This window comes from Wasmannia auropunctata, unplaced genomic scaffold, assembly GCF_000956235.1.
Source record: "Wasmannia auropunctata unplaced genomic scaffold, wasmannia.A_1.0 LD336026.1, whole genome shotgun sequence".
Classification (NCBI taxonomy): domain Eukaryota; kingdom Metazoa; phylum Arthropoda; class Insecta; order Hymenoptera; family Formicidae; genus Wasmannia; species Wasmannia auropunctata.
Genome location: NW_012026864.1, coordinates 1,023,262 through 1,048,944, shown reverse-complemented (window position 1 = coordinate 1,048,944; position 25,683 = coordinate 1,023,262). Strand labels below are relative to the sequence as shown.

The 25,683-nt window shown below is 38.8% G+C and overlaps 1 protein-coding gene across 1 annotated transcript in view; it reads right to left on the bottom strand.

The window, feature by feature from the left end:
• The window catches only part of LOC105452691 (serine/threonine-protein kinase SIK1-like), a 122,499-nt gene that overhangs the window by 53,015 nt on the left and 43,801 nt on the right, over window positions 1-25,683 (bottom strand). The window contains exon 3 of the mRNA XM_011694031.1: window positions 24,061-24,209. The gene's annotated coding sequence lies outside the window, so the exon portion shown is untranslated. The remainder of the gene's footprint in view (window positions 1-24,060; window positions 24,210-25,683) is intronic.

The following is a 25,683-nucleotide window of genomic DNA, read 5'->3' as shown; positions in this document are numbered from 1 at the left end:
GATTTACTACGTATATAAAAATCCTTCAGAGAATAATTTATTTTCATAGTTAAATAACAGTTTGCGAGCGCATTATTATATTATAGCTTCACCGCGAACTAACGTGAAGCTTAACGAGAAAATGCTATTCTACGTAGTTTTCTGCAGGTTTCTATTTCGAGTTGTATACTTGATGTAATATTTCACCGGAGTATCCGGAAAGTTCGCTGCGCGTATCGCGCAACAATGTTAAACGGCAGCGGCGGATAGCTGCGTGGAATATACCATGGAGATAACAATTTTCTCATTAAATCGTTATTCTGCGAATGTGACGTTTAAATGACGATTAGGTAACGTTCGCGCGGTGGCAAAAATGATAGTTGTGTCATTAAGCGTTCGATTCAATTAGTCCTAAATTGATTGTTTAGGCGACACATATTAAACGATCGTATCGTATAAATCAGCCCCACATCGAAATTGACGCGTGATTGATGAATGCGTTAGATAAGCCGTGTCATAAATCTTGTGATACAGTTTTATCTACTAGTTAATCAATGCAGGATCGTCTTTATCGTCCTTTATAAATACCAGACAAAATTGACATGCATGTGATATTGATAAAAAGTTACACAGCTACGAAATAATTATAAAATCTATGTGAAAGCAATTATATTTGAGTATGAAATATCGTCACGAAACAGCAGGTCTTTGTGCGGAAGTCTCTCTCTGTTTGCGACTTCAACCTTGTCAAGACTTTAAGTAGACAGACTCTGCAAAACGAAAACTTTCGCCGTGCCGAATAGCTGTTTCACAATTCTGTTATACGGAATCCATTTCTGCTTGAATGAAGCACACACCACGAATTTTCAACTCTCGGTATCCATTATACTAAAACAGAAATTCTGGTTGTAAGGTCTAAAATATCGCTGCGGTTTAAGCACATTGTACATCACAAGGCAACTCCTTTACAATTCAATTGCGTTATTCACCGGGGTAGCCGCTAAATTGAATAATTACCGTCAGTTTTTAGGCGTAACATGCGAACGTAATTAACGTCGCCGCAAAATCTCTCTCTCTCTCTCTCACTCGATCGCTCGCTCTTTCTGTCTTTCTCTCTCCCGGATTTTGCGGTAGCCCCGTTATTTCGCAAATGCACGATTCACAAAACATTTTTCATCGCAACGATCGCTCTCTGTGTTACTTCGTTAATGCACACGCGACATACAAAGTTAAATTTTCGATCTCGCAGTATGACAAATACAAATTGCATTGCAGGCCAAAGGTTGTTTTTTTGTTTGCTTTTATTGCAGAATATTTATATAAATAAAAAAATTTTTTAAAATAATAATAAAATTATAATTAAATTTTTTGTATTCAATTCCGTGAGTCTTATCAACGTTTAGTAGTTAACAAATAATGAAAAACCGTATCGTCAGCTGGCCGACTTATCGCGATGGTCATATCTCATACTTCAACTGCACTAATGTAGTCAAAAGTCGAATTTCCTAGATAACTCCATTCGGTTCTGCCAATTTATGTCCCTCTCCCTACTCCGCTCTTTCGACATCATTTGAATTGGAATCGCTATCTCGCTACGTAAATGACATTTCCTTGAAACGCGCATTCGCCTCGATCTTATCTTTCGCTTTTGTCTCGCGGCGCGCTAATGCAAATTCGTCCTGCGGGCGTTTACATTCATCTTACATAAATTCCCCACCTGGTTTTCGCTTAGAATTTGAAACGAGCACCATCTGCGAATTGCTACTCAGACTAGGGCCGTCTTTTTTTACTGTCGGCATTCAGAATCGCGAACATTCCATCATTTACAACGGGAAAGATTTGTTAAAATCTCCCGAAAGGGATTGATATAATTCTACGAAATAGTGTAATTCTTTCACATTTTCAGAGACGCTTTTCTCGTAATTCATGCATGTGTACGTTTTAAGCTACGTTTACTTTATTTAAAGTAGAACGTGTATTATTCGATTCTTTCAAATTATAACCTTTTATAATTTTTCCTTCTTAAATTAAAATAAAAGAAAAATCTGTATATTATAAATAGAGATAAAATGTATATATTACAGTAAACACTTAAAATAAGAGTAGTAAAAAAAAAATAAGAGGAAATCATCTTTCGTCTCGGTAAGGAAATAGAAGTTTTATAATGAAAAGTTCGAACTTCTTAATTTAATTTTTTAAATTTTTTTGCACAAGGGTAAAATCTGGCAAAAAAACATTAATTTTACGCTGTTTATTTGGGCAAGAAATATGAACAGTCTCTCTGTGTAATCCCGTATCCATTACAGCCCCTATCTCCCTTATTTGACAAAAGACTCGCTTTCTTTGCGTGAGCACGAAACTCAAGGTCCCCCCTACTCCCGAGGGATTTCCCGAAAATTTCAAGCTCATTATACCGGCCGAAAGGTGGACAGGGGCTGGTCTCTCGATCACCCAATTTATCCCGCTTATCGTATGTCGCAACGACACGTTACGGTTCACAGATAATTTCATAGGCCCTTGCGTCTCACCTCCTCAAACGTTCGCCACCGCAAATTGCTGCCTTTGTTTTCTCTAGCCCCTCTGTGTGTACCTAGCCAGCAGCCCTTCTAACGCCCACCAAAATTACGCTATCGAATTAGACGCGTGGCTTCGGGGCCCGCGGCGTTTGGAACCGACAAAGTTCCGCGGCTCCCTCCCCCTTCTGTATATCCCGGTTCGGAGTGCACGTTATCGACTTTCCGAAAATAACTTGGGTCGACTGGAGCCTCGAGAAAATCGAGTTTCCCTTCCCCGTCACTCGGCTCGAAACACGAGGTAATATAAGAATAGGATACAAGGAGTAAATATATAAGAACCCGACGCTCGGCAAACAGTGTATCGATACTCGATCTACATGTTAGGGAGACTGACATCTCACGTTTTTTATCTCCCAATCGATCAGAGGACTTTTTCCATCTATCCCAGACGTAATTACAGTATTACAACATACACACTGGTTTCTCGTTAAATTTTAAGAATATTATGAAAAATGTTATTCTTCAGATAATGAAATCTTTTTTTCTTAATTGAGAAATATCCGTTTCTTGTATCTTTCAATCAATCTGCTAATTTTCTTGTTAATGCGTTCGCAATTTAATGCACATTATTTCGTTTAACAATTCGATTTTACAATAGTATAATTATAATATAATTATAACAATCTATTCTGCTTATTAATTTGCAAATGTTGATTAGTTTAACGCACCTAATTTAGGAAACATGTCATGTATTATTTTTAATTTTACTTCTTACAACTTTCTACTATTTTTCTCTCGTTGCATCTATCGCTCACTCTTCGGAAAATTTCTCTGCATTACTTCTTAACGTGGTTTTCGATTGATTTGCAAATTTATTCTAAATGAAATGTATACTAAAATCTTTCGCGTTTATTTTTATTAGCTAATTAACTCGATTGAGTCGCGTACAGAAAATTTCGTTGCAAATTGTCACGGATGCTCGATCGGGTATTCACGCGACTCACAAGCGACTGTTACGTTGCCAGTCTCTCTAAGTGATTGTTGGCTCCGCTTCAATCTTGAGAAAGCCGAGGTACATCCACCACCTCTCTTTCCAATCCCCCCAGCACCACCTGTTGAGAGAGAAAAGTCGTTCTCGAGGCTCGTCGGTGCTTGAGTGTCAGTTACTCGAGATCGTGTCGGGATATGACGTACAGGGTACTTCAAAGTTCCTCGACTCTATCGTGAGAAATTTTCCAGTGACAAATACATATATAGAATAGGAACTATTCTATATAATATAAATTAATAAATTGATATTGCTAGAAATTAAGATCTTGTTATCGTAAACCTCTACATCTTGTAAATAAATTTAAAAAGATTTTAAAAAGTAAAAATAGCGTTTATAAGATTATCAATTGTTAAAGTTTAGTTCGATATCCATTAAATGACGCAGCGATATTTCAATTACCTTTATATATATATTCTAACAAGAAAATATTCTTGATGGGAATTTTTTTAAAGGACACAGTTCTGAAGTTCAATGCGTTTAAGGGGGAGGTTTTGCGAAAGTTCTTATAAAATAATCCATGAATCGCGAGCAAGATCTACGTCTGTCTAGTATATTAGACTTTAACGCTGTGTGTCAAGTTCGCGAAAAGGAAAATGTTTTCGTAAGAGTTTGAAATGAGATGTTTTCACGTAGCTCGGAAAAAGAAATGTCAGAATGTGCGTGTCAGAAGACCCGGAAAGATCGAAATATCAACGATATATTTAAACGTACATATTTGACTTCAACGTTAATTAAGTTGGAAATGTTAATTTAGCGAGACATAATTTCACGAATTCGCGAGTTCTCTCTTAGAAAATTCCGTAATCCCGTAATTCCGTAGATCATTTCTATAAAGCTCCGTTGAAGTACGTTCGTCATTGAAGTACGAACGTCACGACTTCATTCCGATATCGAATATTACGCTTTCACGTCGAGAGATTCATTTAGAGATTTGTCGATAGCGTTTCGGGTAATTAGAAAAAGATTACGGAGAAATGAGTCTTTTCTATCTTCGCTCTCGCGTGAGGCTTTCTCTTTCATGTTGATAGCTTCATTTCCGGTACGATCGGATGCTGTTTGCGGTTAGATTCGAACAATCTCTAAAGGGCGCAGGTAAACGAGCGGGATTTATTGATCGAAATTAAAAAATCAGAGTTCGCTTCGATGCTTATTCCTGTTGTTTCCGTTATCTTGATTATTTAAAGCAACAAAATCGACTTTGTTTTAATAATTTTATAATACGCAGATCTTTTGTATTTTAAAATGCTTTAGATTCCCATTTTAAAGATGTTGAAAATATTTATTTATCAAATTTACTTGTCAATTATTCAGTTATTTTACCCATTTATTTTAGCAATTTGAAAAAAATTAAATAGAATAATAATTAAAAATATATATTTATCAATAATAAAAATGTAATTATCAATAATGAAAAAAATAACATTTATATTAAATTTGCATAATAAAGTATTCTTCAATAAAGTTCAGAAAAAAGAATTGTTAAATTAATTGAATTGTGTAAGTGTAAGAATTATGTTGATGTGTAACATTTTAAGTGTATGTTTATCTGCCTGTTGCATAGAATAAAAATTTGTCAGATCGGGCAAATTTCCCAGACCAGTGGTCCACCAAATCTTACGTCGCACGACGAATTTGAGTGAGCAAGATTTGCGCCATCCACGCCAGCAAGCTTGATATGTCAAAGGGAAGTTAATCGCTCCGAAAATTTGCGTCGTCGTTTCATTCAATTTGCGCAGCCATCTAGATTACGCCCAAGCACTGGAAATCGTCGTGATCCAGGAACATTCCCCGAAGGGAGAGGATTTTTCTCGACCCTTTTTTCAGATCCATTACCCACCATATCTCAAATGTAAATGCGCGCGGTACTATTTAAATAGTAGATTATACAATCGTACAACTTTTTAAGTTTCACTTCTCTACTATCTATTCCTTAAGCGTCAAATTCAATCATAAATTATTAAATCCGTTATTATGACAGTAACTTTTGCGTCACTGATTTTTGAGCGAATTAAAAGAGAACGCGATGAATGATTCAAAGTAATGAATTTTCAAATATAAATTTGCAATGGCAAAATATTTTTTTTACATATTTAAAATCACACGCGGTTCAAGTTAGAAGAAATATCCATTGAGCCATGTAATATTTCGATATACATATCTGAACGCACTGAACAGACCGAATATAAATCGGCGAATGAAATTTATATTTACTAAAAAACCGCACAATGTTTATATTATGTGCATACTTTATACATATTTACAAACCTCGAGCAATATACTTTTTTTTGACGACATACATACATTTTATTATATAAATTATTTATTAATAAATTGCAGTTTTAATGAAATTGTCGTGTTTTAAAAATAAAGGATTTTCGTTACGGAACAGAATTATGAAACCGATAATTAAATTAAATTTCAAACTTGGATAGCATTTATACTGAATATCGCAAAAATTGAGTATTCTTGCAGCTACAAATATTAGGATAAGTTTGAATTGAATTTTGTATTAATAACAATTTTTGTAGAAAAATTATGAATCATGAAATATATTTAAATGTGTGTTTATAAGTAAATTATTAGTCTTTAAATTAAATTTTTATTAAAGTATCTAAACAAGAGAGAAAAAGAGCAATTAAAAAATGTCTTTTATTGTTATATTTAATATATCATGAACATTGATCAATAGTAATTGTTTTGCATTATCATTTTGTCCGTAGATTTCCATACATACGGTAGAATTTTCGAAACGTTTATTGGTCAAATCTGATCAAAATGCGACAAAGCAGAGGAATGAAATTTCGATAGTCGTATGCCACGCGTGATTTCCCCAGATTCGATGAGAATTTCCGAAGGTAGGACGATATCAAGTCCAGCTGGGAGAAAGAATATTTCTCTGAAAAGATTCTTCTTCGCGTGAATCCATGGACCCATAGAAGGGTCCTGGACCGAAGGGTTACCCGAATATCGACTACCTGCGCGTCCCTAAGGGAGAAACAATCACAGAGGAATTATTCCACTTTTATTGCCGCAAATATTTCACCCGGGGGAACCACTAGCGATATCGCGAATAATCTGGGCCAAAGTTCAGCGGCCGTTAATCTTGATTTCTATACCGATATTTTGTATAGAGTGTTCAAAATAATTGGGATTTTAACGAATTTTATTGGCTAACGGAGTCTTTTAGCGAGAATACGAGAAAAATTGATACTATTTTTATTAAATTTTTAAGAGATACTTTTAAATATATTTTGTTGCTTAAGTTAAAATGCTATTAAAGAATGTTCTATTAAAGTATTATACATCTATTTTAAATCAAAGGATATTACAGTAATAATTACAATTTAATAATAACAACTAAGTAGTTATTGTAGTTATTGTTATAATTACAATAATTATTAAAGAGTAATTTCGGTCGATGCGGAATCTCGGATAGTCTATGTCCAAGTGAAAAAGGAAGAAATGGAGGAGAAAGAGAGAGAAACCGGAAGGGTGCATTTGTGGCGATGCCCAAGCAATTGAAGCGTTCATTCCACCATATTGTTCATTCGCTGGGCGAGCGAAGTTCCCCCTTTTTCGGAAACGTGTAAATCCATGCCATTGATGAACGCAACGCGCTTCCGATTGAAGTTGAATCAAAACGATTGAAATTCGATCGAAACAGAAAACACGAATTATCGCGCCGCGATTCGCGGCCGGCGCGCGGCGATGGGAGAGACCAGCGGCCCTATATTTGGCGGACCACTTCCGCTCGCACATCTGCAAAAAATCGAGCCTATTCTCTGTTCCCCGGGTTAATCAAATCGACCTCGGGACGCGAAACGGGCAATTCCCCGTACATACGTAATGAGAATCGTCGAGTGGCACTCGGCACGCGGCTGCGCGAAATCTCGATAAAAGACGTCGGCTCATTGTTTTTCCACCGAGGGCTCCATCTCGTTCTCGTTCCCGCGCGCGTCTCCGCTCTGCCTCCCGCTGTCTCCCCGCGGAGCACGGCAGAATCGTCCGGTGGCTCTAATGGAGTTCCTGGCACAATAGCGGCATTGTATAGTCACTTTGCAAGCCTGTCAGGCCTCTCTCTCTTTGCCTGGCTCTCTTGGAGAGAGCCTGGTTTGCTCGTCGAGGAACGCTTCGACCGTGCCGGAGGAGAGAGAGAGAGAGAGAGAGAGAGAGAGAGAGAGAGAGAGAGCGAGCGAGAGAGAGTGGCGCGTCGTCGTGCGCCTACCCGCTGCTACTCCCGGCAGTGTAACCGCCATCGGCGTAAATACAATATCGGACGATAGCGCTTCGTCGGCGTATTCAATCGCGCGACAGAGAGCAACCGCCGTTGGCGTATAATATCGACCGGCCGCCGGCGGACCCCGCTGGCGGCGAGGAAATTACGGATTTTCCACGGCGATCACCTTAGAATCTCGTCGATTCGCAGATTTCTTGCTGCGATCAGCCGGATCAGCGCTGCTTCTTTTGCTATACTGACGGGTTTTAAGACGCGAGTAGCGGTTGGTGCAGGTTTTTCGCTCGAGGGGGTCCGACTTAACCGCGTTCTTCTACTGCCGGCGAGTGAAACGAGCACGTTAATGATCAATTATTTTACCAACGACTGCATTCACCCCCCCCCCCCCGGGCTAATGATGTTCTTTCATTACTAACAAATGCGGAGTAGTATGGGTCAATTATTTATTCGACGGCCACAACTGTACGTCGCGCCAAACTGGATCCTGATTACCAATATTCTTTCGCTGCTCCGGCAAGCATATATGATGTATACATATATGTATAACGTACATCGCGCATACCGCGTGCGTTCCTACTCGGTGAATTTAATCGTTGAGTAGCGCCGGATTTCGCCACGTTAAATCGCCCTCGCCTGCGAATTCATTCGTACGCACAGTGCGGACTCGGCCCCCGCGGACGGAATCTCTCTCTTCGCTCTCGACACGTTCGCGCTTGGTTTAATCCCCATTTGTTTCCGCTACGCTGATACTTTATAGCGGTTTATATTTTTTTTCCCCCTCCCCGTCGTCGCGTAAAACTGACGTAATACGGATTAATCGGAAATGTTCGTATGTCACGTCGAACGTGCGTTTATCGGGTGGTGGACGTGTAACGTGGTTCGACGAACGAATGTTCCGAGATGGATTAGCGACGGTATTACCGAAATGTCGTTACACGCAGCTTTATGATGCGTTTGACGAATATTTAATGATACCACCTAGCGCGATATATGTACATACGTACGTCGGGAAGTTATTATTATAATTTAAATAATTTTCTTTCTTTATAAAATTTTTAATTAAAAAAACAACGTCGTGCTCTATTTTCCGGACCTTCTGTGATACACGGAGTTACAAAAAAAAAAGCACTAATTAAAAGCGTAATAACCGATGTAAAAATTTATCTTTATGCGATTTTGTTATATATTTTTATATTTTAAAACGGCACTGCGGTGAATATCGAAATCACGGAATTTTACAATAAAAAAAAAAATACGCGTATGATATTGGAATGAAAGAAAATAGAAAGAGTCACATTCGAATTGGAAACAATTTTCGATCACGTATTTCTGAAGATATTATTCGAACTTTGTGTGCTTACACACAATTGTTTAGAAACCATATCCAGTTAAGGTACATATGCTTCCCGTCCCGCGTGCATAACATTGCAGTGGAATTCACGAAAACCAGAACATTCCCGGAAAGTTAGTCGCGACTTTGCGGGAAGGAGTTGCAGCAAACGAACGTTAACACACATACACGCGCGCACACATAGGAGTACATACGAGCAAAAGTGTTTCTAGAGAGACTCTATACGTTACGATTATTAAGTACCCGCCAAACTCTTTGATTCATATGTTCGTTTATTAGCAGGTCCACGGAGTTCGCCGAGAAGCTTCGCAACTTCGTGCATTCGCCTGCAAGTATTTGCGCGCGCGAGTTTATTCGTTGAAGATTTTATCTGGTCCCGAATTGGGAATCCTCAGGAGGAAGTTTACGGTGTTTCGCGATGCGAGAAGTTCTTAGTTCGCGAAAGCTTTGATAAACTCGTCGCGTAATAATATTCTCTCTCTCTCTCTCTCTCTCTCTCTCTCTCTCTCTCTTCCTCTTTTTCTCTATATTCTCTTCTCTCCCTCCCTCCCCCCCTCCCTCTCTCTCTCTCTCTCTCTCACTCTTTCTCTATTTGACTGCGACGTTCATGCTTGTTTTCCGCCGCGAGAGTGGACGTTTTAATTAGCGGAGCGTGACACGAAGCGCAATGCGAGGGAATAATACAGAATTGCGCGGAGGAGCTCAAGCGCGCCTCATTACGGTCCCGAACGCGATTCCGCCGTTATTTCGCGAGGCGTTTAATAAAATACGCCGCGCGGCGCGTTTATGAACGCGTACACATGAAATCGAAAGCGCACGTGCAAGCGCCCGCCCGTATATGATGTAACGTATACTGTCGCGCGGCGGGCGGAAACATTATCCGATCGCGCGAACGCTACCTGGTGTAAACGAGCCGTGGTATTTAAATTCATCGCGTTCCTCTCCTCTCTTTTATATATATATATATATAGCGACACTCCTCGCGTTTGTGCGGCTGATAACTGATTCCGGTGACTTGCGCGCGGAATGCGATCCAGCGGATGCAAAGGTAATTTGATCATTTTGAAAAAAAAAAAAAAATTCATTTAATCCGACTTCGGTTAGTCACTAACAGTCGATATTGTTCCAATTTCGAATGACGCACATATTGATATATAACGGAAATTGTGTGAATGGCTGCCCTACAAAAATTCTTCTGCTGAAAACGTAATTATACTGTATAATATAATACGTAGTTACTAACTTTAAGCTGACTTAATATATGTGTATATAATTTTTTGAGACTGGAAATTGCTAAATTTAATTCTTGCGGAATGCAGAGCAATAACGCATTCTTTTCTCTAGGAAGAACTTCAGCAACTTCTAAAGTTTCTTTTCTAAACTTCTCCTCTCAGACTTTATATCGGAGCGCACGTTTTCCCCGGAAAAGCAGCCCGATTAAAATCAGAATATAATCCTCTAAATGCAAACAAATTTCAGGTGTTGCATTTGAATTAACAAAACGTCCAGAAGGGGAGCAAATAAAATGGAGGAAATCGATTCGAACGTAAAAAAAGCACGCGGGGAACGTACGCATTTCGGGTTGCAAGGGTATTAGATGCGATTAAAGCGGCAAAGGTCAGTCCACGTCCTTCGTAGTTATTTTTACCGATGGGATGGCCGATATGAAAATAGAAATTAGAATAATAACGTCCACCACGACGGCCGATCGTGTAATATAATCACGGGTTTCTAATATCGGATGCCCGGGAGTTACGGCGTTCACGGAACCGTGCAGGAATGTAATTAAATGATCGCAATGAGCGATATAATAGCGCTTCTAAATAAGCTATCTGCGTCTGACCTGCTTAACATTCCCATAAGCCTCGCTCGTGCAGAAGTTGTTTACGAAGTGGAGCGAGTCCTCGTCATTGATTGCGCAATATCGGGTCAAGTTAAGGCGATCGCCAATCGAAGCTAGTCTTCCTAAAAGGATCCATAGAGAATATTTCTAACATCAGAATTACCAAAGCAGTCAAAATAACTTTGTTATGTTTGTGAAAATTATTCTTTAAAACAATGCATTTTCTGAGATTTTCCTCGACTTTAATTGCTGTAATATATAAATAATTAAAATGATTAATTTACTTTTCCCGCTCGTCCCTTTTTTAAAGATATAATATACTTAAATAATAGAAATTAATCGTCAGTAATTTTAGAGTTGAAGAAGAAAATAATATAAAGATATGAAGGTCCAAATTAAATAAAAATGCAGGTGATAAAATAATGAGGAAATAGTTTCGTGAGGATAATTGGTCAGAGGGATAGAAAGTACTCCATCATGTTACAAGATAATGCCAGAGGTACAAGGGGGTTTACGAAAACGCAACGAGGATGATAGGATTAGCCAGCGATGGATATTTTCCCCTATTTGGGCGACCTGAACGTTAATTTTATCATGAAAAATAATTAATCGCTTGTCTGAGCTGGAATTAGGGACGTCCTGACATTTCGCAATTTAATTATGTCAAAATTAATCTGTTTTGTATCTCGCAATTTGTAAAATTGAAAGACACGCGCAATCTGAAGTTTCTTTTCGCTGACAGTGACCAATAGCACGTAATATATATAAATATATATAAATATATATATATATATATATATATATATATAAAAGTTATAAAATGTGATTTGTTCCACGAACTGTTATGATTGCTAATATGTACTTTTAAAACAAATTTATTTTATATTTTTGCAGAAACTTAGTTTTCTCTTTTATAGAATAAACTGTTCAATTGGTAGAATATTGAGTTCGCATTTTATAAATAATAAAATATAGCCGGAAATTGAATGTATTTATTATAAAATCAACACGCATGCTTTTAAAATCGAAACTCCTGTTAATATATTGACTTCAGTATTTCGGACCGTATACAGATTGTTTTATAAAGTTTGTATTCAACATGAGAAGAACATAAACAAAGAAGTAACGCGAACAAAAGCATCGATGTTGATTTTTGCATATTTCCGATCTCGACTACCAATTCTATATACGCATGTACCTAAATTCTAGAATCCAGTAAACGTGGATCTTCGGAAACAATCGATTAGAAATTCTCGTCAGCAAGCGTGCTCTAGCTGCATTATTTATCAATAGTCCGAACGCACGAAGCATCGGATTCTGGTAGCCCGCGTCGGTTTCTTGTCAGGAGGAGGAAGAGGCGGCTCGTCTGGGCGAGAGTCTGATCTATCACTAAGGATGTGCAACAGCGCGGCGCGTCGGCGAGTGTCGACCCAGTTACACGCTGGTGGCTGACCCACTTTCGTTTAGCGCCGCGTATACGCGCGCCCGGTCGAGCGTGCGTATGTGTGTGTTGTACAGAGAGATGGCATCCCGGTGTGTGCGCAGCTCGCATGAGAGAAGTAGCCAGCCAGCTAGCCAGCCGACCAACCAGTCGACCAACCAGTCGACCAACCAGCCAACCAGCTCGCATACGCGGTATCGGGAAAGCCGTGTAGAACGATGACGTGCGCCCCGCTGTACTACAGCACAGCCCGAGCACACGGCCAACAGGTTGTGCGCTCCCCTGGCTCTCATATAAATAGACATAGCCGGGATCATCCCTGGACCGACCGCGGGTCGCTCCGACTCTGTTCTCCCACCCGTCGTCGTCGTCGTCGTAGTCGCCGCCGCCGCCGCCGCCGCCGCCACCCCTAGCGCGTCCCTGAAACTATCCCCTCAGTCATGCGGCCTATCTCTCTCGGTTTCTCCTTGTCCTCCCGTTCTCACTGAATAGCCGAAGGTAACCTCACGCAGCCAGTGGCCTCCTTCCGTTCCCGTTCGCTGCCTCCACGCGTGTTTGACCGCGTGATGCATGAACGAGGCTTACTCGTCCCGCTTCATCGGGGAGAAAAAACTTCTATCTTTATATTTTGATTATATTCCCGTGCTTTGTCTCTTCCGGGAACGTCTATTGGGTTCCTTTCTCGGTTCCAAAATACTGTAATTTATTCGTGAGTGTCGAGCAGTGTAATAGCATTGCGCTAACTCAGCACTAATGCAGGGGGCGAGTAGAGCTCGAGGGTGAATTTCATTAATACAAAAAGCTTACGCGTTAGGAGAGGCATGGAAATGAGGTCTAACAATAACGGCTTATTATTGGTCAGGAAACATGACGTAAGTTAATGGAATAATAAAGTGAGTGAAATAAAATTAGTATGCTAGTTTTTAATCAAATGGTTTGCTTTATATTAACTCCCTGTTCTTCGCGCTACCTAGTCAAGCATAACATATTTTATATGTTAGGAATAATAGAAAACCAAAACGTTCATATTTCAAATCATGTAAAATTGTTAACTGAACAGCAATATTATCAAGCAAAAAAGGACAAAATTCAATGCAACTTCTTCAACTTCAATCAGCCGTAGAAAGATTTTTACGACATATAAACCGTAATACTCGGTAATACTCGATTTTGCTTGCATCTATTTTCTATTTCGTGGCATTCAAGAAAACAAACGCGTCTTATGGAGGTCCACTAGACAATATTTCTGCTCTTTTGCCTCGCCCTTCACGTAACGACCATCTATTTTCTATCCGTTTTCCTCCGGAATCGATTGCGACCTACTCAGCCTATAAACGGTTCCATATAATAAAGTCTGTCAAGTCGCGAGACGCTCGAAGAGTCTTCTTTTTTTTTCGAATAACGAGACAAACATTTTTCCAATTAAGTTTCCTCTTTCTTTTCACTGTTGCGCTTAAAAGCAAAAATTAGACGGACACGAGAACCATCTTAACGCCAACTCACGATGTCCACCGACGGAAAATTCTTGGAGAAACTTTTGCCATTTAAATCGCAGAAAATACTTTTGTAACTTCATATTCTGGAAAAATTTATCTTACTTAACTCACCCAACGAATTATTCAAATTAAAAGATTCATTTTCCTTAAGGACAAATTGACTAGTCATGTTTTCACGATTTTTCATACATTTCTCGAGCTATTCATATAGCTATCCACGAGGATAACTTAAAATATTAGAATTGTTAAGTGTAAATAGAGAAGTCGATAACACCAAAACTAATTCTGTAATAAATAACTAACTTGTGGGATAAGTCAACCAATTTTTTTTCCTTGGGAGAAAGTAAAAAAAGATGTTATAACTTTGAAATTTTTCTTATTACACATTCGCGACAAAAATAAAAGTTATCCGAAAAAATTTTCAACAGAAATTTAGTTTCGCCTTTTCAGCAGTTATCTAATATCTCCGATAATTTATTCAAGTTGACAGTCACGCAGTATCCCCTCCGAAGATTATATTTCCTCATACGTAACAATTAGTCAATCGTGTCAACGCCGTGCTCGTGATTACGATGCGACGAGTTTCGTTACAGCTCGTCAACAGTAGTACGAACTAGCACAAGCGCTCCATATCGGTTTCTCGTCAAACTCAAGCACGCACCAAGACGGACATTGTTCGCGAATGGTGGCCGGGTAGATGCACGCAGGCTTTAGAAATCTATTTGTGTCCTCACAAAGTGTTCATTGGTTTTCTTTATATCGTCGAGAAAATGGCCGTTTCAGAAAGCCATTGTCCCGTTCACCATCGTATGTTTAGCTTCGCGCTTACTCATCGCTCAAGTACGAGTTGTGCGGTAATGGGACTTCTTAGTCTACACTAGCTAAACAATTTCCATGTTGATTTTACTAGCCGGATTCAATTTCAATGCAAGATCACCGGAGATGATCGATTGAACAGTGTAATTCGTTCGATATAAATAAACAATATGACAATATAAATCCTGTTAAAAATATTTACGTTGAAAAGAGTATTATATAAAACAAAATTAGAAACATTTACGCAAAAAATCTTTCACGATGGTATATATGAACTGGTATACAGATTGCGTGATACGATTATCGCGGGAATAAACGATTCCGTATAGAAGAAAAAATAATAAACGTATCCCATGGTTGCTCCATCGCCATGATACCTCCTTCTCTCTCTCTCTTCTTATTCTTCCATTCCCTTTTGTTCCTTCGTAGCACTCACACAATATTTATTCAAGAAAACATAATTAATTACGATCGTGCGCGAATTAATCATGAGAATACAACGACCGCGTGGCACTTTGTAGGTCTTTGTGGTACGGCACTCCCGATATTAATAGCAAACGACGTGCGCTTTATTACATTACGGCATAAGAATAATATCAGGAAAGCTCATCACTACAATCCAAATTGGAACTTACAAATTAGAGTAGCGAGTCTCGAATGACGGAGGATTTTAACAAATCATGAATGTATACATAAATTCCGGATTTATACTACTAATAAGAGTATTGAGTTACGAGTTATATTTACTTATTAAACGCGTCATGCCACTGCTCAACACAGAATTGATCTATTTCACGACATTTTATTAACGAGAAAAAAATTCGATAATGTTATCGGCAATTTTATCTTGATACCGTGCAAGATGTTCATTAAAATAAAGCTAATGATTAATTATGACGTTTAATTAATTAAAATATATAGATCAAAAGTATACAAATTCAATATTGCACAAGAAATACATTTCGAACAAATAAATAAATCCCGCGAAACATAATACGCATTATTAACGAATGGTCGAATCATAATTTGTAATTTCTCTTTACTTTTGTTTCATTATCTATAGTCTATATACTGAGAGAAAATTGACATTTGTGATTATTAAATGTGGTAAAATAATTATGGCTAGATAGGGGATCCATTTTTATAATTATTACGTCTAATGTTAGACGTAATAATGTTACGTATAATGTTAGAAATAATAATTATATTCCTAGTTTTATCAAATAAATATATAATTGACCAAAAATAACTACACATTATAGTTAAATTATGGTAATTGCAACTTCATTCCCTCAGTATATTTTTTTAAATCAGTACAGTACCTATTTCGATTAATTGTCGCCTTGTGTGTGGTAATACATCTACGGATCACGGAAATTAAGGGAGCTGATAATCGTACGTTGTATGTAGAGAGTAGTCACGTTCTCTCCTAGTACTTGTGACCGTGTCTCGATAATACACGTGTCTAAGATAAGCGGCACGCGCTCCATCCGCCCCTCTACGCAGCAAGGTCGGCGCGTATACGCAGTACCTTGCTGTACATACGTTGTTATTATTCTCGAGGTAGAAAGTGGTTGCTCCGTACTATTGTACTATCTCTCGAGACGCGATTTCGCGAAGTACCATCGTATTCGAAAACGTGCGTACCATAGAAAATAAAAATCTTAAAAAAAAAAAGGAATCTCTTTGCACGTAAACGCGATCGCAAGATGCCAAACAATATCTCTTCCTACAGTTATTAACATTAACTCGCACAATTGATTAACTTTTATGATTTGTAAGTTTTCGTAGTGTCTATCCATTGAACAGAATTTTGTCTATAGTTTACATATTTGAAAACGATAAAAATTATATAATTATATAAATTGTTTCATGATATTTACAGGCAATATAATTTCCTTGTTGATACTTAAATTTAAATATATTTTTATAATTAGATCTTTTAAATAATCAGCCAATTAAAATATCATTTACTCCAGTATTTTCGGATAAAGACAGAACGCGGAGTAATCCACGAGATGTCAAATCGCGTGATTCAAGTAATAATAAAATCATATCGATATGTTTATTAGTGAATAGCTTGAGATACATGAAACAGAGAGAATATTTGTTCAGACAAAATAGTTTATCTTACAGCAAATGAAATATTTCGTAGCGACGAGGAATTGTTTGGCAAGACAATACGCCCGAGCCTCTCTACGCGACTGTCACACGTTATCATTCACGTGACGAGACTCGAGCTGGCAGGTGGTTGGACGCTTATCTCTCGAGACGCTGACCGCAATCACCTCCCTCCCACGATCATTACAATTAGCGATTATTGGCACGCCGTAATTAATGCTGTAATGTAATTAACAATTGACTGAGAAACACTTACTCTTCCACCGCACGGTCTAATAGAGCGCACGTCACATGCAATTTACATTGGAAGCGTCGCGCCGAATGCTGCGCTTTCTTTCATATTTCGATGATTAATGGACGCGTGATCGAAATTAACCATGTGTTGTCGTGAGTGTTGTGTTGTGTGAACGCGACGAAGCAGCCTGAGAGGAGGCCTGACGACAGCGGAGCAACCGTGGGGTGAGCAATTTATTATTTTCATTACTCGCAGAATTAATTATTTCTAATTTTCGATATGTGTAAGAATCATTTTTCAAAATATCAATTATATATTTTGATCGATAAGTTAAATATATTCGTATTTTACAGTTAACATAGTTAACTTCTCTTAATTTTAATTCAAAGGACTGAATATGAAAATTGTGAAAATTATGTCAAACATATGCAAAACATGATGTATCTTATGAAAAATAGATAATTTATTTCTGCGTTAATTAATCGCGAGTTTATTAATGTACTTTAAAGCAAGACAAAAAAAATAGTTATGTGTGAACAATTATTTTCGAATGCCTGTCTCCTGTCTGTGAAGATTTATCAATTAAATCAAAGTATAATTATCATTCAATTTACTGTTAAAATTCAAATTTTGAAATTCAGTTGCCATAAAACAAAAAATAGGATACGCGGATCCTTCGGATTTGAGGCGACTGATCTGGGGTTATAAAAGTTAGCGTCGCGGCTTCCCTCTTTTAAAGGCGATTAAGCATTTTGCGCGTAAATAACGAGCGAGAGGAAAGCCAGTGATTGCCCGCTGTCGACGGAAATTTAATCAAGGCGAGGAAATAAATAAAAGTATAAAAACGAAACCGCGCGGGTACTCGCGTCGCAATAGATTACACGCTACGGGTTACGGCACGTGCGCGTGTAAGTGAACGACAGGGGGTTTCCTCGCTGGTTCCCGCGTAATCAAAACTCGTGTTTCATATAAAAGAATCATGTAACTAAAGAACGATATAATTTCTCGGCGGCGTACGTAGCTACGTGGATTAATTTTTAATTTACGCCGCTTGACTTATTGGATGCAATTATGAACCCGTTAATGGCCCTTTCCGCGACCGAAGAACCGGCAGTTAACTTTTTGCGCCCGCAAGTGGCCGGTCATAACTGTCGAGAGTATTTTTTTAAATCACATTGTAAATCGCATTTCCGCGGTGGAAACAATCCAGTGATCTAGAGAGAAGCGCCGGGCAGAGAAAGGTGAAGGGAAACTTAGTCAAGAAACATTTTTTTAACATCCATTTTTTATCCGCAACTTTTTAGAGCACTTAGGTATAATGATGTTGAGTTTACTATTATTCTTGATGTAAGATTTATACAACTTCGTTAGGGAAAAGTGCAAGCATGATGTACCGTATGTACATGTGCACAAAATAATTCGTTCTATTTATGCAAAGATTCCATCGTAACTTTTTTTATCACATTTTCTTTAATAGTCTGCTGCTACATGAATGTTAATACAAAAGGAAACGAGACCCGGAGAAGATAACAATTAGCAAATATAATAATACGATAGTAGACAAATTTTATGAAATGTCGTTTTCTTTTTATATTTACGAATTTATATAGAAAATTAAACGGCTGCGTAATCATGTCGCGATTACTTGCTAAAACACGGAATGTCCAAAAATTTATAGCTTTCCATGAATTTTATATTGGTCAGCCTTAAGAAATTAATCATTTATTAATTATAAAATATAATAAAACAAGTAAAATGCAGAGATAAGCGCGTCAATCTAAGTTAAGACTTGTAACACTTGTCTGTTCCATTTCATTTGACTATAAGTCACCTAAAAACCCCGGAGGAGAGTCAGATCGATACTTTCATTTAACTTTAGCATGCGTTCGCGCCACTGCCTGAAGGCCGAATCAGACGGCGGATTGTCGTCGCGGAGTTTAGCGCGAGGGTATACGAATCTTCCATGTGTTATGATTAGGATCGCAATCCCGAGAGTTCCTCTCCCCGGGTTTGCTCTCGCGTAATTCGTCGCCGCAATCCGTCCTGTAATTCGTTCACGTGCGCGCCGTCCCTCGAATTGACATTCGTGTCTCGTTGCCGCTATAATACCGTAAAACGTTCTCCTCGTTCGCGCGACAAATTTCATGCAAATTCTGCATGCGCGCGCGGCTCTCGCGCGCCAGCAGACGCCCGTCGGCTCTGTTTTTCTCGCCGTAAAAGCGGCCGCGACGCGCGCGTTCACGGTGTGTTTTTCAATGAGGAAACGCGCGAGCCATTTAAGCGCCGCGAAAAGAAAAGCAACAAGTAAAAGAGGGCGAGACTTGTCCGCCACCTCCCTTCCCGCGCCGCCGCCGCCGCCGCCGCCGTCGCCGCCACCCCAAACCATGCCACCCCACGTACGTCAGCGCTTATTTGCACGTACGGGGTAACATCTCCGGCCGTACTCGCTTCTCTCTGTTGTTGTTAAGGTTGGCCTCGGATAATTGTGAAATGCGTACGATAAAATTCCCGCATGAGTAAAACAAGGCGCGATAAAAAAAATTGATATAATTAAAGTAAAATATAAAAAAGGAGAACTGAAAATAGATTGGCATCATGCCTTTGTGTTATGCAGTTTCGAGACCAGAATAATCCTGTAACGTTGTTAAAATTACACTGAGCAATAAAATATCAACTTTTTTTGTTTCAGAAGTTTCTTATGTATTTTTGACTGTTAAACACCGAATCTATAAAGCGTAAAATGTCTCTATCACGTTAGGATTTTGAGAAATCTGCTATGAAAGTTGCTAAAAATCACAATTTCGATATTTTTCGATAATTATTAACTCTCGACCGAGATGTGCTACAAACTTCCGCAAGGTTCGTATTGTACAGTTATACAGAGTGTCCCGAAATTCGCGAATCAAAATATCATAGCAAGAAAGTCTTCGAAATATTAAATAAGAAAGTTGTAAATTTTTATTTTAAGCAATAGTTCTTGAGATATAAGGATTTAAATTTAGCCAATTATAGATTAGTACTCGCGTGAAGTGCGCGACCACTAACACTACGATGCGCTCACGGACATGTTTCCGTTTAATCGTAATCTATAATTGGCTAAATTTAAACTCTTATACCTCAAAAACTATTGCTTAAATTAAAAATTTACAAATAACTTTTTTACTTAATATTTCGAAAACTTTCTTGCTATGATATTTTAATTCGCGAATTTCGGGACATCCTACAGCACGAATTTTTCATCTGCTCATCATCTACAGATTTTTATATTGCTGATGTGTATCGGATTTTTTGATAAATTGCACATCTTTTTAAATAACAGTAGCTGCTGCATTGACTTAAAATTACCTAATTCGTTGACATTTGATCACGTCGCTGCCATGTCCGATTACAATTCAGTTGCCGTCCTAAATCAAGTCGCGTGTGAATGGGATGAAAATTGAGTCGTGCATCAAACATTCGATATGCTGCACCTACGATTTATAATCGTATAGTCCTGGCGTCCCGTCTGGATTTGCGAAAGCACTGTTGCGGGATATGCTTTGCTTCGATCTATAAATTTATCGATACGAGTCGCATGTGCCTTCCAGAATTAATGTAACTCAAGAGTTTATGGCACACGTTTCTCATTTATTGGCAGCCGACGCGGTCACCTGGTGTATCGCGGCGCTCGGATCTCTCCCCGTATGAAATAAATACGAACAGCTGGGATTGAACCAGGGCAAAAAAAAATGCAGGCAGCCGTGGAAAGTATTATCTGATTTATACGGGTGATGTAAATGCAAGCTGCATGTTTAAATAATGTACGATACAGCGCCATAATGAAAAGCGCGCTCGTTGTTTCAAGCAACGCAGCTACAGTGAATTCAATTATATGGTGATCCCCGCTGCGATGAATCGTACATTTTTTATTAAACCGTGGTGGGAATCATAAATAATTATCATTACGAAAAATCGTAAGTACGCATAAATTCGAGCGACACGCAGAGCGGCACAGTGAAAACGTTCTCTCATCTTTCTCGTAATTCTTAATTTCTTTTTTTATACGAAAACGCGAAGAGAAATCCACGTTCTTCTTTTAATGAATAGGCAATCGGTGAAAAGAGAAACGGTGAAATTGTCACCGTCGCTACGGAATTGCGCTGTATCGACCCGCTCCGCCCGCTCGTAACAATCCTCCATAGGCTGGTCGGTAAATAGTAATTTTTGGAGAACGACCGCCATCGCCGCCATCGCCCACCATCGCCGTACCAAACCGCGCGAAACTTCGGTCCCGGGTGTATTTCCCCGTCGCGCGCTTTAGCCTGATGAAACTTTTCTCTCCCGTTCCACGTTTTTCCGCGTGCGACGGTACATTTTCCCCGAATTCGTCGGCGAACCGTGAACGATCCTCTCGTCCCTCCCTCTCTACGAGAGTTATACATCTCTCTCGTGGTGCTTCGACAATATTCGAAAGGAAGGGAACGGCAGGATACGGTGGTAGTAAAATTGATCATAAAGATGTACGCGCGATTAAATATTTTTTCGGCCGACCGGCGGGAAATGCCGGGATCGCGTTTGTCAACGTAACAGCGTTAAACGCAACTGTAAATCTAACGCGTTTTCAGGACGCGTTCGAGCGACTGGCCCTTTGATGTTTAGCGGCGAATCGTGTCGTTTGTTTCCCCTTCATCACAGTTTTTTTGTTTTTTATGGCCGGGATACTCGGCTGTCGTTTGCAACACTGCACTTGCTCGAGCGCGCTGCTCGCACGCGGACACGTACGGCCGTCGCTGTTGGAAACGCAGGCGAGTCTGCACGGTGCATTGTTGTATTTCCATGAACGGACGACGTTCGCAGTGAGAGAAATTTGAATATCAAATATCGAACTTGCGATGATTGACACACAGATACAAAATTTCATTGGCATAAAAAGAAAATTCAGTCGATATGGATTCAAGAATAAGATTGTCCATTTATCTATTTAACGAATCTTAAAAATAAACCGATTAAATTTATCTTCGCGCATATTTTTCGGAATTCTTCAATGAAGAATACGTTACGTATGAAGAAATAGGCGAGACAAACATGTACGCGGACTATATAAGTACATAACTTTTTGAATGATTATCTCGTCTTTGTTCCCGATTTTTTCAAAATTCAAAGGAACAATAAATTTGATTACGATTCTTTTTTCTATAATTGAGAATGATAAAATAGATAGAAATAAGAAAAATAATTAAAAAGATAATAGAGAGAAACAGAGGAGATAAAACTTAATTATATATTCTACAAAGATCTCGGATGATTTTATCGTATTGTTTATGATAGCGCTTGCACGTGTTGCACGGCGAAATACTCTTTATACCTGACGGCATTTAATTTTCTGAATTTATGTTACATTTAAAAATAGCAAAGTACTATTGTACTCTTGGGGGCAATTGCGATTACATGATTTTACGTTTATCCGTGAGCTGCTTCCCGCAACAATCACTTGCTAAAGCGCGATAAGAAAATGTATAATATATAAACATTTTCATATAATATTCAATATTTGAATATAAATATTTTAACAAGTTAATATTAACGTGCGTCTGCGTCTTTACAAAGCGTAATGAAACGTCCGTTTAAAAAGACGTAATGAACGCGTCACGCTCTTTTATTCATCGTCCAAGAGACAGCGGTTCTTAGTATTTCCCAGCACGCTGCACATTGTCCTGTAAATTTAACTGACAACTCAGGGACGATCTTAATATGGTATAATTTCCTTCTTTTTTTTTTTATTTTATTAAGCGAACACCGTGGAATCAATATATTCACTCGCGCAAGAGAGGTGTTCGTGATAATTGAAATATTGTCGGGGCGGATTAAAACTCGAGCAAGGTCTTGAATAAGGAATTTATATTCATTCATAATAAATTAATAAGCAATTGAGCAGAACATAATAGCGTGAATAGCGCGGCAAGTATCCTTCATAATTCAAATATTTGACACTGAAATTACGGAAAATGCCGTTCGCGGAAACCGAGTTCGCGGGTCTATGGGCAGCAATTAGACGACGTAATAACGCGCGCGCCGAAATGAACGTGGAAATTATTTTCGGAAGAAAGACGTGGAATCCGTCGTAATGCGATAGCAAACTAGTTAGGAAACTAACCTAGTTTATTATCCCTAGCCCGAAAATGTGTGCATATATTAATTCCGTTCTATAATACTGACTGAAAAAGGCACTGCGATCTTCAAATAAAGCTCGCGCATGCGATGTTTAATGCAAGAGTGTATTTTTCACTCGAAAACTCCTTCCTCCTATGTGTACTTCCGTTATGCGCCTTTTTCGCGAGTTTTATTAAAGCGATGGACATTTGGCTGCGACGGCGGTATTAAAGTGGAGAACTTTGCTGGCGGTGTAAGTCGGCTTTTACGCGGTCGGGTTTCTCCGTGAACTCCAATTACGATAGTAATCCTTAATATACGTTCGTCTGCCGTACGGAGCTTCTCTCGTTCCATTGCGCGCCTACCAAGTTCTCAAGCTACCTGCTGCTTTCATTCTAAATTGGCGTGTGCAATTCTTAATCCTAAATCTTAATCCTTAAAGCAGGGAAATTAATTGTGGAATACGATTGATTCGCAAATCTGTTAAGGAATATCCGAAACATCCTTTTTTCCTCTTAAAATCACTTTATATAGCGGTATACGCTGTTTATAACAAGAGAACTATACGGATATAAATTGGAGAAAGATTAATATAATTTGTAAGAGATTCTTATAGCGATTAATATCGTGTGCTTTTATTTCTTTATATGCTTTTCGGAAATATCGAGTCGTCGAAAGCTCCTTTGATAGATTCCTATATCGATTAATAGAACGTAACGTTGATGTAGGTAATTTTTCATGCGATACTGCATACCTTCACGCGCCGCAATCGCGGAGCATAGGGACCAGCGAACTTCGGAGCAACGGAAGAAAAGGAATTTCATTTGTGAAACTCAAATCGAGCTTACCCAGGTCTATTTAGAGATGTTTGAAGTTCCGGGCGTAGTAATATTTCGTGATTCTATGGGGCATTCGCGGCGGAGCATGCACGCGAGCCTCGCGCTTTAAATTATCGTCCGCCCGACTCCCTCGTTGAATCCCTCTCTGGCTTTCCGTCCTGCGACAAAAAAAGAAACGAAAATGAAAGGACGTAACATTTCGAGTGCGCTTGACACACAAGAGGGTGAAGAAGAAAGAGGAAGAAGGCGAAAGAACCGCACTAATTACTTTGGTTTCAGTCGACAATAAAGCACCCCATACGCGCGTCATAACGCGTTGTTGGAGCTTATCGTCGGATTCGTTAGTTTCAATGGCGGTTAAAATGGCGCACCGTTACGCCAAGCCGCGTATCTCAAAGTAACGTCGCTGGCTCGCGGAGAGCTCGCTTGAAATTTCAGCAAAGCGGCAAAGCGAAATGCTTCAACGTCCGGTTCCCAATTAGTACGCGGCGTACGACGAGAAATATGATATTGATTCAACGCTCCCGGGCTCCCGGCAATCTTTCATTTTGCATAAATATTTACGTACGTACGCGCGGGTAACATGTAACCAAGATGCATCGCGAGTATCGCGACCATAATCGAATCACTGCGAGAATCTCGGTAATTAAAGTTACTTCAGCGACATAATAAGCTGCATAACGCTGTTCAATAATAAGAGATTCCTTATAATATTACTAATTAACGATACTTTTTTATTAAATAACTCTAATTGGATACGGACATTTTACAATTAGTACGGAGTCTCAAGAGTAATCTAATTATTTACTACGGTGATATATAGTGATATGTAATACGGAATACAATATAATATGAAAGATATGTAAAATATATGTGCGTGTGTGGGAGTACTTTTATTATAATATACCTCAATTCCAAACACAATAGCTTTGTCATGGTACTATAACGGTATCTTTTTCATTATAGTATAGCTTTTGTAACATCACGGTGCATTATTGCACTTGTCGAAGAGTCGCCGGTCTATTGCGAAGTTTATACAAGTTCGTCCGTATAACGTCAACATTCAAGATTTATTGCACACTTAATACACAAAATCGATTTCCCATAAATCAAAGAATATTAATACAAGTCACGTCAATGAATATTACTTTTCGATGGCGCGTGTCGATCACTCTAGCTGAAGTAGTTGAGTTCCGTGGTTGAGAGGCATCGTTGAGCATGTAAAATTACACGGTGGAATATATTTTCCGTTTTAATGACTTCATTTTAATGATCGGTGGATGCGGACGGAAAAGTTTGGGGCCATATTATCATCGGATTAAAACCTGCGTGTTCCGGTGTATAATTGCGGTGCGGAACGTTAACGAAACATGAGGCAGATAAAGACTCGTTTGATCATAATTACGAAATAATCTTGCGCTAAATTATTTATTTGAAAGCCGCAACGTTATTTTGCGTTGCAGCTTGAAGTTTTGGTAAATATATAACGGTAAATATATAACGGTTTGCATTTTACGAGATAATTATAAACATTATATATACTCTTTGTATTTAATTACATATGTAAATAGAAGTTCGCAAATTGCATTTAAATTTGAAATACACATGGAATAATTCACTTTATCATAACTG